Source organism: Dromiciops gliroides, chromosome 2, assembly GCF_019393635.1.
Source record: "Dromiciops gliroides isolate mDroGli1 chromosome 2, mDroGli1.pri, whole genome shotgun sequence".
NCBI lineage: Eukaryota > Metazoa > Chordata > Mammalia > Microbiotheria > Microbiotheriidae > Dromiciops > Dromiciops gliroides.
Window position 1 is genome coordinate 347,770,939 of NC_057862.1, and position 15,873 is coordinate 347,786,811.

Sequence of the window (15,873 nt, forward strand, 5' to 3'; positions counted from 1 at the left end):
GTGACTAGAGTGCTAGGCCTAGAATCAGGGAAAACCTGAATTCAGATCAAAGCTCAGACACTTTAGTAGCTGTGTGAGTTCAGACAAGTCACTCAGCCTTATTTTCCTCAGTTTCATTAACCGCAAAATAGGAATAAGAACTTCAAAACAGAGATGACCACCAACCTTGCAGGGTTGTTGTTTGTCAAGTGCCTCTCATGTAATAGGTGCCAAATAAATACTTGTTTCTTTCATCTTCTCCAATATTCTCAGCTTTTTTTCCCCATTCATCTATGTATTTTTATATAATCATAGTTGTCTAGTTACCATGGCTATGACTATGATATTATCAAAGAAATATTAAAGCCATAGGTCAGACAAATGGCATGGGAGAGGACTATGGTGGGTGTTATGAAGACAAAAAATGCGAAGTTATTGTTTGTCCTTCATTCTCAAAGATTATCAGATAATTGTATGCTCAGAAAAACAACTGGAAAGGAAGCCCATGAGCTTCCTTGTTGAGTGGATCCCCTGTGGAGGATATTTTCCCTGATAATAATGATGATGGTGTGGGGCAGCTAGGTAGCACAGTAGATAGAGCACCAGCCCTGGAGTCAGGAGGACCTGAGTTCAAATCTGGCCTCAGACACTTGATACTTACTAGCTGTGTGACCCTGGGCAAGTCACTTAACCCCAATTGCCTCACCAAGAGAAGAAAGGAAAAAAAATAATGATGGTGGTGATGAAGAAAAGATAATCATGATCATGATCATGAAAATAATAATAATCTTCCTAAGGTCTCAATCTACTTCACTCCTATGACGTATTACTCTTTTTTCCCTTATCTATACACAGTCTTACTGATCTTTACTCCTAGGTGAGCCACTTCAGCTCTCATCCCCTAATCTTTCCTGGATTTCTTAGTCCCTGGTCCTATCAATACTTACACTCTGCCAAACTCCAACCCTGAATCACTCCCACCATTTTTCTCCTTTGCTCCTGAACACAGCTGAAGGAAATTATGAACCTGTGTGGGATGGCTGCATCTCCCTAATTGATTCTCACACACACACACACACACACACACACACACACACACACACACACACACACACACACACACACACACACACACACACACACACGGTTTCATTTTTCATTTTGTATCCTCAGCACCCAGCATACTACCTTGAATGTGGTAGTGCTTGATAAATGTTAAGCTGAGGCCATTCTGTCAGTTTTATTTGTGTTTTTCTCTGTTACAAGGGGCTATGAGTATGGGTAGGTTGGTGGTGCACACAGGGAATGTAATATATATATATATATATATATGTGTGTGTATATATGTATATATGTGTGTGTGTGTGTGTATATATATATATGTATATATATATATATATATATATATATATATATATATATATATATATATATATATATATATATATATAAAGAGAGAGAAACTATTCCAGACTTCCCTACACAACCCCGCCACCCCAGCTGAAAACTTTGCCTCATACCTCACCAAAAAAGAAAAAAAAAAGTCAAAGTCATTTACAAAGAGTTCCCTCCTCCCCTTCTTTTCATTTCACATCAGTTGAGATCATTCCCAACTACCTCCCCATTCACTCTAGTCTCTGATGAAAAGGAGGCTCTTTCTGTCACTGCCAACCCCTCTACATTTATCCTTCATCTCAACCCCTCCTGTCTTCTTCAGGAGATTGCCCCTATCATTCACTCTCTCTAAAATCTTCAATATCTCTATAACTGCTAGTTTCTTTCCTGTCCCCAATAAACACAGCCAAGTATCCTCTATCCTTAAAAACAAAGCTATCTTTGCTAGATCTTAACCATCTCCATTAATTGTAATCCTACCTCTCCTCCCTCTTTTCAGCTATCCATACTCATGGTGTTCACTCTTCTTACCCTCTTCTCAATCTTCTACAAACTGGTTTCTAATTCAGCTGAGCCTGCTCTCCTAAGTTAGCAACAATCTCTTAATTGCCAAATAGAACAGTCTTTTCTTAGTCTTTATCTTTCTGTGCAGCATCAACACTGTTGACCCTGTTCTCCTCCTAGGCTTATGACTATCACCCATGTAACACCCACCAGCAGTTGGTGTACCACAAGGCCCTCCTGATGCCTCTTCTCTTTTCCCTCCATACTCTCTTACTTGAAGATCTCATCAGCTTCCATGAGTTTAAGTATTATCTCTATGGAGATGATCTATGTCTCCATTCCTAATTTCTTTCCTGAGCAGATCATCACCAACTGCCTAATGAATATTTGAAACTGAATATCCCACAGGCACCTCAAACTCACTCTGTCCCAAACAGGACTCATTATCTTTCTTTCCAAACCCAACCCTCTTCTGAACTTCCCTATTGCTGTAGAGAGCATGATCATCCTTTCAGTCACCCAGTTTCATTTCTCATCATCCTTGACTCCTCACTTTCACCCATTCCACATATCCATCCAGTTGCCAAATTTTGTCTTTTTTTTCCTCCAAAACATCTGTCAGATATAGCCCCTTCTCTCTACTCATATAGCCATCACCTTAATTTAGGCCTTCATCAATTCACACCTGGGCAGCTAAGTGGTACAGTGGGTAGAGTCCAGGGCTGGAAGTCAGGAAGACTCATCCTCCTGACTTCAAGTCTGACCTTAGACACTTACTAGCTGTGTGGCCCTGGGCAAGTCACTTAACTCTGTTTGCTTCAGTTTCCTCATCTGTCAAATGAGCTGGAGAAAGAGATGGCAAATCACTCCAGTATTTCTGCCAAGAAAATCCAAAAAATGGGGTCAGGAAGAATTGAACACCAACTGAATAATATCTCACACCTGAACTACTGCAATTACATTAAAATTGGTCCTCCTGCTTCAAGTATCTCCCCACTCTGATCCATCCTACATTTGGCTGTCAAGACAAATTTTCTAAAGTAAAGATCTGACCATGTCACCACACCTCTACTCAATAAACCTCAGTGATTCCCTCTCATGTCTAAGATTAAACCTTCTGGTTGGCATTTAGAGTTTTTCACAACCTGGTGCTTTCATATCCTTCCAATATTCTTACACATTACTGCCTTACATACACAGTCTATGGAAAGGAATAAGCATTGATATGGTACCTACTCTATGCCAGGCATTTCATTAAACACTTAACAGATATTTCATTTGATCCTCATAGGCAATATCTACCTGTGAGGTAGGTGATATTATAATCCCTATTTTACAATTGAGGAAACTGAGGTTACCTAACTTGTACATGGTCAAACAGCTGGTAAGTTTGTGAAGTTGGATTTGAACCCAGGTCTTCCTGACTCCAGGCCCATCTCTCTATCCACTGTACTACCTATCAGCCAAGCCATATGGGCCAACTTGCTGTTCTTCACACACACAATGGGAATATCCCATCTCTTTATTTTTGCATTGGATGTCCCCCCACGCCCTCCCTCTTCACTTCCACCTCTTAGAATATCTGATTTCCTTTAGGACTCTGCCCAAGCGTCACCTTCTAGAGGAGTTCCTCCAGCTGCTACTGCCTATCCATCTAAAGTTATATTATATGGACTTTGTTTGTACCCTATGATAACCTCCACACTCTATGTCAGTTCCATAAGGGCAGAGAGTATTTTGGTGTGGTTTTATTTTTGGCATCCCAAGCTCTTAGCATGGATCCTGGCATATTGTAAGCATTTAATAAATACTTATTGATTGATAGACGTGGGGAAATGGGCAATAGTCATGAAGAATGAGAAAACTTCACGGGTTCTGATCCATACCATTGGTGGACCTCCCCTCATTGATGAGATCATAGATCTCATGAGATCTCAAAGTACAGTCATAACCCAAGTATCCACTTTCCTTAGGACTTAGATCTGGAAAGAGACCTCAGAGATCAATTAGTACCACTCCTTAATTTTATAGATTAAGAGGTTAAAACGTAGGGAGATTAAGAGACTTTTCCCAAGGCCACCTAGGTAGCAAGTACCAAGAACTGAATTGGACCCAAGGTCCTCTGACATCAAAACCAGTGAGCTTTCCACTGCATTATCTTCTGATTTGACCTTTTTTACTTCAAGGTAGTTCATATACTTTTTCAAATTTCTCTGCTTCCTATAGTTATTTTTAATAGTATTTTAGTATTCCATTCCACTGACATAAGTTAATTTATTCAGTCAGTCACCACCTATTAGAGATTTAGGATATTTCTGGTTCTTTATAATTGTAAACAATGTTGAGGAATAATAGATCTCACATGTTATTTTTCCACAGATAAATATTTTAACTTTTTTCCATTATCCATATGTATGTTCTTCTATACACATATATATGTATATATATATATACTTACATGCAAAATGCATATATGTGTATGTACTTTAAGGGCATATTTATAATTATGTGATTACTTTTCAAAGCAGATGATCATTATTATGGTTATTATTAAGTGTCAAAATATTCACCCAAATAATTCAAACAATTTTAAATTTCACCTACAATTCATCTCTTTCTACAAATTTTGCCAAAAATGCTTAGTCACTTTTCATTTTTGTTTCCAATTTGATAGGGGTGAAGTACCACATAGTTTAGCCCTTGATTATTCTGTTTTATATTGTTAGCTATTCTTTTTTTTTTTTGTAGGGCAATGAGGGTTAAGTGACTTGCCCAAGGTCACACAGCTAGTAAGTGTCAAGTGTCTGAGGCTGGATTCAAACTCAGGTCCTCCTGAATCCAGGGCTGGTGCTTAATCCACTGTGCTACCTAGCTGCCCCCATATTGTTGGCTATTCTTAATGTGTTCTCTAAGTCTTATCTCCTCAACTGGAATATTAATTTCTTGAAGGTAGGGCTGCTGGCATGTACAGAGCTACATCTGTTCTGTGTAGCTTTGTGAAAAAGACACTGAAGACCTGAATTGGAGTCCTGGCCCTGTCACTTGCCAGCTCTGTGACCTCAGGCAAGTCTATTCACCTATCTGGATCTCTGTTTTCTCATCTGTAAAATAGAGATACTACTTGTTTTACCTTTTTCATAAGATTTTCGTAAGACCCAAATGAAATAATATGTATGAAATGCTTTAATTAAAATACAAATTATCCAAGATAACTCTGGAAGACTTATGAAAATTATAATCCTTCTACAAAGAAAGAACTGATGGTATCTGAAAACAGATTGAAGCATAATTTTTTTGATAGTTCCTTAATCTGAAGTTTTGTTTTTGTTTATTTTCTTTCACAACCTGACTAATGTGAAGATGTTTTGCGTGACTACTCATGTATAACTTTTTAAAAATGAACAAAAAAATTAAAATACAAATTTAAGTTATTATTATGTATACCATCATCTCACCTACTTAACACTATCCAAGATGTTACACATAGCAGGAGCTTGACTTTTCACATAGGAGCTAGTAGGAGCTCAGTGAAAACTTGGTAGTTGGTACTTATCCAGGAGTCTGCTGGAACCAGCTCAAACCTCTTGAGAGCTGATTGTTACATTTTTGGTGTTAGTATTTACACCCCAGAAATCACTACAAATCAGGGCTTGATTTATTACTTTGCTGATGGTCTAGACTTAAGGTAGTGATTGAGAAAATGTTAATAAAGCAGATTAAATTTTGAAATGTTCCATTGGAACTTTTTCTCCCCTTAGAGGGCTGATTATTAAACATTTACCAGTGCTCCCTGGCACTATCTGTCTTCAATAAATACTTTAAAGAGCGATGATTTCATCCACATGGGTACTCACTTCCCTGACATGGATCACGGCCACTTTCTGGTTTACTGATTCCAATGTACCTTGCTAGTCTCATTTTATATTACTCTCCCTCGTGCATTTTATTTGGGCCAGGTTGTTCCAAGAGCTTGACATTCTATCTTCCACCATAATACATTAGCACAGGCTGTGCTTCATACCAGGAATGGGGATATACTCCCTCATCTTCTTTATCTTTCAGTAAGTATCCTTTGCTCCCTTCAAGGCTCAGAGCAAACATTACCTCCTAAAGCCTCTCTCTCACCCAGTTGTTAATAATGCCCTCCCCATCCTTGAATGACTTTGTATTTACTTTTCTGTTTAAATATTTTTTTCTTCTTAACAGGATGTAAGCTTCTTGAGGGCAGGGTTTCATTTTTCATTTTGTATCCTCAGCACCCAGCATACTGTCTTGGTAGTGCTCAATAAATGTTAAGCTAAGGCCATTCTGTCAGTTTTATTTGTGTTTTGCTCTGTTACAAGGAAGTGTACTATGGGGCTATGAGTGTGGGTGGTGCATACAGGGAAATGACTATACATGAATAAGGCAAAAAAAATCAATAAAACTTTCAAAATAAATGTTTGTTTAATTGAATTGAACACACTGTTTTCATGAATTGTAATGACCAAAAACCACTATGGTCTGGTGGCCTTCTTTGTGAGATGGGACACTCTTAATTCTCTTATGCTGGTCTTCATAGAACAGATACACAGACTGCTGCTGGACCTGTACTTGAATTTTTTTTCACATTGATAGGACCTGTGGGCAGTTAGAATCTGCTGGCATAGTCTTGGACAGCCCAGGGTCACCTGCACATCACCACAAGTCATGGAAGAAGGACCTTAGTGGAGAATCTGTTGTCAAACCATCACTAAAAATGATAAATGCACTTCTTTATACCATAATTTAAATTGGCTAGAGGGGAAGAAGAAAGAGCGAGATTTGCTAGTGTTTCACAAGGCAGGAGTTTACATTTCAGTCCAGGGGGCATTTATGTCTTGTAGGAAGTTGAAATTCCAATTTTGAACCTTAGGAAAATGTTTCCCTATCATCTAAGGGTTCATGAGACATCTTTAAGGGATACCTTCCAAGATCACTTGGCAAAAGCCCTTCCAGAGATGCATATGAATGACCCTTAGAGAAATACAGCTGCCCCTGGGTACAGGCAGATCAGAAAATGGGTCCTCTCAGAGGAGAGCCTGTGAGTGATAATGTGAGGAAATTATCATGGAACATGGATATACTCTCTTCCCACCTACATTTTTTTTAAAAAATCTTATTTAGCCAAATAACTGCAGCCAGCAACAGAATGAGCCACAGGCATATGGGAACTACCTGAGTCGGCTTATGTGCTATGTGGGAGAAAAGAAAATTAACTCTTTTCCAGGATCCAAGAATTCTTCCCTTTCCTTTGTCTTTTCTCTCTTACAACAATGCCTACCCTCCTTTGTCCATGTTGCAGCCTATCTCTCTCTCTCTAGTTTAAGGGTTGTGTCCCTGAGGATCACAGGGTCATAGATTTTGAGCTGGAAGGTACTTCAGAGGCCATCTAATCCAATCCCTTCATTTGAATATGAGAAAACTGAGGCCCAGGGAGATTATGTGGTTTATTTGGGGTCATTTTAGTAGTATGCATCAGAGGTGGGATTTGAAACCAGGTCTTCTGATTCCAAAATCAGACCCCTTTCCACTGCATCAAGCTTCTGTGTGTAAGTATGTATGTATGTATGTATGTATGTATGTATGTATGTATGTATGTATATATGTTTTAAATCTTTTCCTCTAAGAGTTTCCCATTTATTTCCCTGGAGAGTACATAAGTACTTTTTTCTCCTTGTTTGTTTCATAGTAGGAAAGGGGACGATAAAGACCACTTAATCCAACATTTTCATTTTTCAGATGGAGAAACTGAGACCCAGGTTTCCGTTTAAAACCACTCAAGCAAGAAGTAGTAAAGCCAAGACCCTAACCCCCTTCCCCTCACTCCAGATCCAGAGCTTTTCTCTCTACAACCTACTGTTCTACCTCTGGACTTTACATCTCCAACATCATCTTACTGAGCATTTCAACCTGAATGACCCAGTGCCCCCTGAGAATCAATACCTCCCAAACCGAACTCATTTCCTGCTACCCTAAACCTACCACTCCTCCCAATTTCCCAACTTCTGTTGATGTCATCAGCATACCCCCAATTACCCAGGCTCAGAATCTGAGTCATTCCAGTCTCTTTTCACTCTCTTGCCACCCCCCATCCTCCATGTAATCAGTTGTTGAGTCCTGCTGTTCCAACCCCCACAACCATTTTTTCTCATGTCTCCTCCTTTCCATTCCCATGGCAACCAACCTAGTTCAGGACCTCCCTTGTTCTCACATAGATTACCGGAATAGCATTCTAACTGCCTTACGGAGACTCTTTTGGATCCACTCTCTATACTGATGCCCCAGTAATCTTCCTAACGAACCCCATTGATTGTATCACAGCTATATTCCAAATAACTTCAGGAGCTTACTAATGCTTGCTTCGACTGGAAAGCATTTTCCTAAAATGCAGGTCAGACGATGTTGGCTCTCCTACTAATAATATATTCGGTCCCTATTCCCACTAGGATTCAGTATAAACTCCTTTACATACTCCACTGTCTAGACACACTGGCCTTCTTCCTATTCCTTATATATAGCATTCCGTCCATCCTGTCTCTGCCTGTGCACAAGTAAATGTGCCCATGGCCAGAATGTGCTTCTGCCTCACCGCCCACTCTTGGTGTCCTTAATAATCCTTCAAAACTCAAAGTTTGGGAATCACCTCCTACTCCTGATTCCCCCACCTACTAGTACCTCCTCCTGAAAGTGATCTTGAATTGATATTTTATATATTTTGAATATACTGATTTTTTCCTATAGCTTTCTATGTACATATGATCTTTCCCTATGAAATATAATCCTTGAAGGCAGGACTGTTTTACTTTTTGCTTTTGTAACCCTAACATCTAGTACAGTGCCTGGTACCTGGAAGCTGATTAATAAATTCTTGTGGATTGCTTGATTGCTAATGTTGAGTATAAATTCCTGATTCTAGCATTCAAGGCTCTCTGCAATCTGACTCGAAATTACCCATCCAACATTATTTCATTCTATTCCCCTTCACATATTGTATATTTGAGCCAAACTTCTTCAGAACAGGAACTTAAAAAAAATTATCTTGGTTCCTACTTCCTAGAACATAGCACCTTCTACAAAGCATGCACTCAGTCAATGCTGCCTGAGTTTTTCTTGATTTCGCTCCCTTGCCTCATCCAAGTTGCACTTCCTAATGAGTTCCTGAGCACAGCAGATGTTCAGCAAAAATATTCTCCATCCTCTGTTCTTGAATGAATGAATTAAAAAGCATTTATTAGCCACTTTCTATGTGTCAATCACTATCCTATGGAGTAGGGATACAAATAGAAAAAATAAGACAGTCTCTGCTCTCAAGGGACTCCAGACTTTATCTGGGGGAAACAATACATAAATGAAAATTCAACTGCAAAGCCCATGGAAGAACCCAGAAGTCCTAAGGGTATAAGTGACAGGACAGAAGGTAAGACACAGAAATTATTAGCTTATTTCAGTAGGTCAGATTTGGCATTGCCATGGGTCTGCAGGGCATCTCAGCATGGCAGATGGTAAGGCCTAAAAAACCTTAGAAGTCAAGAGCAAGAAAAGTGGTAAGACCTGGGGAGGTCTTTCTTCTCATTAGAAGTGATAGAGTTGGTTACTCCCATCTCTCTTAACCATGTGAGTAGTTAACCGAACCTAATGGGTTCTGAGACAGCTTGGGACCTTGGGAGGAAGGAAGGAGGCAATTGGGGTCAAGTGACTTGCCCAGGGTCACACAGCTAGTAAGTGTTAAGTGTCTGAGGCCGGATTTGAACTCAGATACTCCTGACTCCAGGGCCAGTGCTCTATCCACTGCGCCACCTAGCTGCCCCAAGGAGGCAATTCTAAGAGGGCAAATATACCCTCCGTGGTGGCCTTTGCTCATTTCTATGGCAGGCTTACAATGAGCTTCCCTGAATCTCCATGTCTGTCTCTTTTTAAAAATTAATATATTTTATTTCATTAAGTATTTCCCAATTACATTAAAAACTTTGTAACATTTAGGTTTTTTTCTTAATTTGGGGTTCCAAATTCTTTCCCTCCCACCTATTTCTTCCCCACCAATTGGCAAGCAATATGAAACCAATTGTACATGTGAAGTCATGTAAAACATTTCCACATTAGCCATGTTGCAAAAGAAAATACACACACATATAAGAAAAAATAAAAGTATGCTTCAATCTGCACTCAGAGTTCATCGGTTCTCTCTCTGAAAGTGGATAGCATTTTTCATCATGGGGCCTTTGGAATTGGCTTGGATCATTGTATTGACCCAGGCTTTCACAATAGATCATCATTATAATTTTGCTGATACTGTGTACAGTGTTCTCCTGGTTCTGCTCCCTTCACTTTACATCAATTCATATAAGTCTTTCTGAAACCATCCTACACATCATTTCTTATAGCAAATAGTATTCCATCATAGTCATAAATGATAACCTGTTCAGCCATTCCTTAATTTATAGGTATCTGCTCAATGTCTAATTTTTAGCCACCACAAAAAGGGCTGCTATAAATATTTTTGTTTTCGTCAAGTGTCTGAGGCCAGATTTGAACTCGGGTCCACCTGAATCCAAAGCCAGTGCTTTATCCACTGTGCCACCCAGCTGCCCCAATATTTTTGTATAAAAAAGATCCTTTCTTGTTTTCTTTTATCTCTTTGGGATACAATCCACGTCAATCCTTGAAGGCCCTCTTTTCCTTCAGCCCCCCGCTCAGGTGCCCCTTATTCCTTAATTCCTTTCTTGATATTTCTAAGATGTAAAGTGATTTCTCCCTCTTCCAATTTCTCCTAGCATTTTGCCTGAACCCCTCCTTTGTACTGACCTCATAAAGGCTTATATCTTTGTTTTCTGTGTACCCCCAATTAAACTGTAAGTTCCTTGAGAGCAGCATATATGTCTCATCTATCTTTATGTTTGGGAAGTTAAGTAGCACAATGACCAGAATGCTGGGCCTAGCCAAGGTCAAGAACATCTGAATTAAAATCTGGCCACAAACACATACTTTGTGACCCTGAGCATGTCACTTAACCTGTTTTCCTCAGTTTCCACATCTATAAAAAAGAGATATTAATAGCACCCATCTCTCAAGGTTGTTGTGAGGATCAAATGAGATCATTGTAAAGTGCTTAGCATAATACCTGGCATATACTAAGTTCTATACATATGTAAGGGATGAAAATGGGTCTACATATATTGCATTTTGTTTTGTTGTGCGTTGTCGATGTTATTCAATTGTTTCAGTTGTGTCCTCCTCTTTGTGACCCCATTTGGGGTTTTCTTGGCAAAGACACTGGAGTGATTTGTCATTTCCTTCTCCAGCTCATTTTACAGATGAGGAAACTGGGGTAAACAGGGTTAAGTGACATGCTCACTCAGGGTCACAAAGTATGTGTTTGTGGCCAGATTTGAACTCAGGAAGATGAGTCTCCCTGACTCCAGGCCTGGTATTCTAGCCACTGTACCACCTAGCTGCCCTAGCTACTATAAGAACATGTACTGTGCATATTTAGGAACACAGAATCATGGGACTAGAGTTAGAAGGACCCTTAGAAGTTATCTACTTTAACTTCCTTATTGTACAGATGGGGAATTTGTACCTCAGAGGAGGCAAGTAACTTCCCCAAATTCACCCAGTTTATATGTAATCTCAGCAAAGCTGAGATTGGTACCCAAGTGGTCTGATTCCAAGTCCAGTTTTCATTCCATAAAAGAGACATTGTTATATATTCTAAACTTTCTCCCATGAAAAGAGTAAGGCACATTTTTCACCTGAACGCCAAGGCTGGAATGAATCATAGACATTATCTGGTTTGATGCCCTAAATTTCCAGATAGGGAAACCAATACCAAAATAGAAGGTCAACCCTCCTCAGCCAAATGCCTCCCAGGAAAATGGGTATGTTAGCACAGGTGAGAAGGGGGTGTTTGTCCACTAGCAGTTAGTGACCGAGCTAAGAACTGAACTCATGTCTTCTGACTCCAGGTCCAGTGCTTTTTAAATGAGAATTATCTGTGTCTCTCTCTTTATCTCATTTACTGGATTGTAAACTTTTGAGGACAGGAACTTTTTTTTTAATTCACGTTGACTCCTCCTCCATAGAACACAGCGCCCTCCACAGAATATGTCCTTGGTTAGTGCTGCCCGAATTTCTTTTTGGTTTCATTCCTTTCACTTGTCAAAGTCACCCTTTCCAGCAAGTCTCTGAGCATAGCAGATGTTCAGGGGGAAAAAAAAAAAAGTTCCCTTGCAGGTCAGCATTTCAGATGAAATCTCTATAACTTATTTCTCTGCCTCCTTTTTAACAGTCAGAAGTGAGAGAGGCCAAGTCATTGGGGAACCTAAAACCTAAAACATGGAGAGGAAGTGTGGGCTGGTGGCTTGGTTTGAAAGATACCTGGAATTCTAGCCTGGCTATGCTATGCATTAGTTATGTGAATTTGGACACAACATTTCTCTTCTCTAGGTCTGCAACCTCATCTTTAAGGACAGGAAGTACAAATATTACTATCTTTATTTAATGGGTAAGGGAACTGAGACTCAGAGAAGTGAGTATATATGTGTGTATATATGTATGTGTGTATATATATATATATATTTACACACACATATATAGGTATATGTATATATAAATACACATATATGTGTATATATACCCTTATATAGATATACATATGTACATATGAATATATGTGCGCATGTATATACACATATCTGTGTGTGCATGTGTGTATGTGTATGTATGTATATGTGTGTGAGCATCAGAACCACTATAAATCCAATGGTGCTAAATTTTGTTTCTGACACCTAAATTAATGACCTTTGTGAGCCTCAGTTTCTTTATTCATAAAATAGGGATAATAATACTTTTGTTACCTGTTTTTCAAAGTTGTGGTGAAGAAAGCACTTTTAAAATCTCAAAGCACTTTATAAGGGTGGGTTCTTTTTCTTGTTAGTATTATCTTTGCAATGTAAACAGATCTCAGAAGTACTAATGAAGGGAAGTAATTCAATAAACCTAGGTTCTACTTACGAATTGCTGTGTGACCTTGTAGAGGTCACATTTTTGTGCCTCATCTTCCATATCAATAAAATGGGGATGGGATCATCTGCGACATTCCTCTTAGATATGCTCTGTAATTAAGGAATGCATTAAGCACTAAAGGAACCCTTTGAACTCCTTGGCAAGAGTCAATGGTGACTAGACGGTAACTGTGTCATCACTTGATCTGAAACAGATTATAAAGAAGATGAGGCAGAGCCAGGAGAGGGGTCCCCTCTGTTAGAGGGAGCCAGTGAATGGAGGGAGGCTCCGGAGGAATGGGAAATGGAAAAGCTTTTTTCAGGAAAATTCTATCTTGACTTCTAATTTGGTAATGAGGTCATTTCTGTGCACAAAGAAAACTGGGCCAGATAAAGAGGCGAATGCCTTTTCATAGGTGCAGGTGCTGCCAATGTTCAGAATTTTTTGTTCCTTACATTATCTCTGCCCTGAAACCAAAGTACTTCCAAGAAAATAAATATTTTGGCTCAGGTGAGAAAAGGAATGTTTGTCCACCAGGGTAGAGAGACAGCTGGACTTGGAGTCAGGAGAAACTGGTTAGAATCTTGCCTCAGACATTTATTTGCTTTGTGTCACTAGCAAGCTGATTAACCTTTTAGTTTCTTTATATATAAGAAAGAATTAATGATGACTGTAGTGTCTACCCTCAGCAAGATTTCTGTCAAGATTCAATCAGCTGGAGGCAGCTAGGTGGCGCAGCGAATAGAGAACCAGCCTTGGAGTCAGGAGGACCTGAGTTTAAATCTGGCCTCAGACCCTTGATATTTACTAGCTGTGTGGCCCTGGGCAAGTCACTTAACCTTCATTGCCCTGCAAAACAAAAACAAAACAAAACAAAAGGGGGGGCAGCTAGGTGGCACAATGAATAAAGCACCAGCCCTAGATTCAGGAGGACCTGAGTTCAAATCCAGCCTCAGACACTTGAAATTTACTGGTTGTGTGACCCTGGGCAAATCACTTAACCCTCATTGCCCCACAAAAAAACAAAAACAAAAACAAACAAAATGAAGATTCAGTCAGATAATGGATTTAAAGTTCTTGGTAAGCCTTAAAGTACTAGGTAAATGTCAGTTATTAATACAGTTCCAAACAGAGCTCCAACTCTCCCCACTCAGACAAGGCATACAGCCATGAGAGTTTCTCATCAATAGAAAGCTACTAGAAGCTGTATGCCCCAAGCCCTAATCCAAAGATACAGTGTCCAGGAGTTCCGAATTTTAGTGACAACCCTCCCTCCTGCTCCCCTCTTTCACAGTCAGGAAACAAGGATTCTAGAATTAGCATCCCCTAGCTTTTCTGGTGACCCTGAACAAGTTAAGTCCGTCTGGGTCTCTGTTGCCTCACCTGTGAAATGACCTCTAAGTTTTCTTTCAACTCTGACGTTCTAGGCCCAATGTCATTGAGTCCCTTCAGTCTCTAACATTCCGTGCTGGATATTCTCAGATCCCTCATAATGCTGATATTCTAAGTTTAAAGGCCTTTTCCAGCTTTATCATTCTTTCTATTTTCTAAATTCTCATGTCCCTTCTAACTCTTCTATTCATGTTCTTTTTTTGCCAAGGTACCTACCTACACTCGCATGATGCTATGCTCTACAGTCTCTTCTAGCACTGAAATTCCTTGTTCTAAGGTCCCTTCTAGCTCTAACATTCTACATTTTATATTCAGGTCCATTCCAGCTTGGAAATTCTTTGTTGTATGTGTTAAGAGGCCCTCTAAGTTCTGAGATTCTGTGCTGTCACTAGGAACTTGGTATTAGCTCTTGACAATGGTGTGGTCATTGTGGACACCCCAGTTTTTAAACAGTTGATGTCATTAGCTTGTTGGAGAAGTTCGTTAGGTGATAGTACCTATGGGGCTGTAATTATCTAAAGAGATTAGTGTTTCTGTTTCATTACACAAAGATGGTTGAAGGGTTTATTATTATTATTATTATTATTATTATTATTATTATTATTATTATTATTATTATTATTTTTAGTGAGGCAATTGGGGTTAAGTGACTTGCCCAGAGTCACACAGCTAGTAAGTGTTAAGTGTCTGAGGCCAGATTTGAACTCAGGTACTCCTGACTCCAGGGCCGGTGCTCTATCCACTGAGCCACCTAGCTGCCCCTATTATTATTATTATTAACTTGGGATTTTAAAATAATCAAATCCTGAACAGGTTGGCAAAATACAGGTTTCTTGGTTTGGCAAGCTCTTCATTGTCTTCCATAGGCTGTCCTCATTTACACCTTTAGAAGATTTGAAAATGCTTGGCCTGTAATCAGAAGCTCTAAAAAAAAATAAGAAAATAAACAAAAGCATGCTCCCATTGAGCCTTAAGGCCCAGCCTGATTTGTGAGGACTTCTGGACTTGTGAGTTCTGCAGCAGTCACAAGTGTCCCAACTGTAGCAATTCCAGCCAGCAAAGATACAGCTCCAGTCTTGCCACTTCTGTCCCCTTTCCCCTGGAGCTTTATGTGTGATGGTTAAAATAACAGCTTTGGTGTCAAGTTTAACCTGATTTCTTCTTCCTCTTTGCCTCCCTCCCCTCCCCCTTCTCTTAGGCTGATGGCACACACAGTTCCAACTGGGAACCCAAGCCAATGGAAACCCTCAGGGCCAGTGGGTGAGGCCAGGGACTTTGCCCAGGGAGCTAAATGGGCTGTTAGCCTCCAGTTCTCCCCCTGTGAATCCCCGTCATGGAGATTTTCCCTTCTCTGGAATCCACTTCATTTTGCCAGGGCAAGGATAGGGTTTCCCAGCCCATACCTTTGTGTGTGTGTGTGGGGGGGGGGTAATAAGGGTTAAATGATTTGCCCAGGGTCACACAGCTAGTAAGTGTCAGTCATCTGAGGTTGGATTTGAATTCAGGTCCTCCTGAATCTAAGGATCGTGCTTTGTCCACTGCAACACCTAGCTGCCCCAGCTCATACCTTTTTGAAGGAGG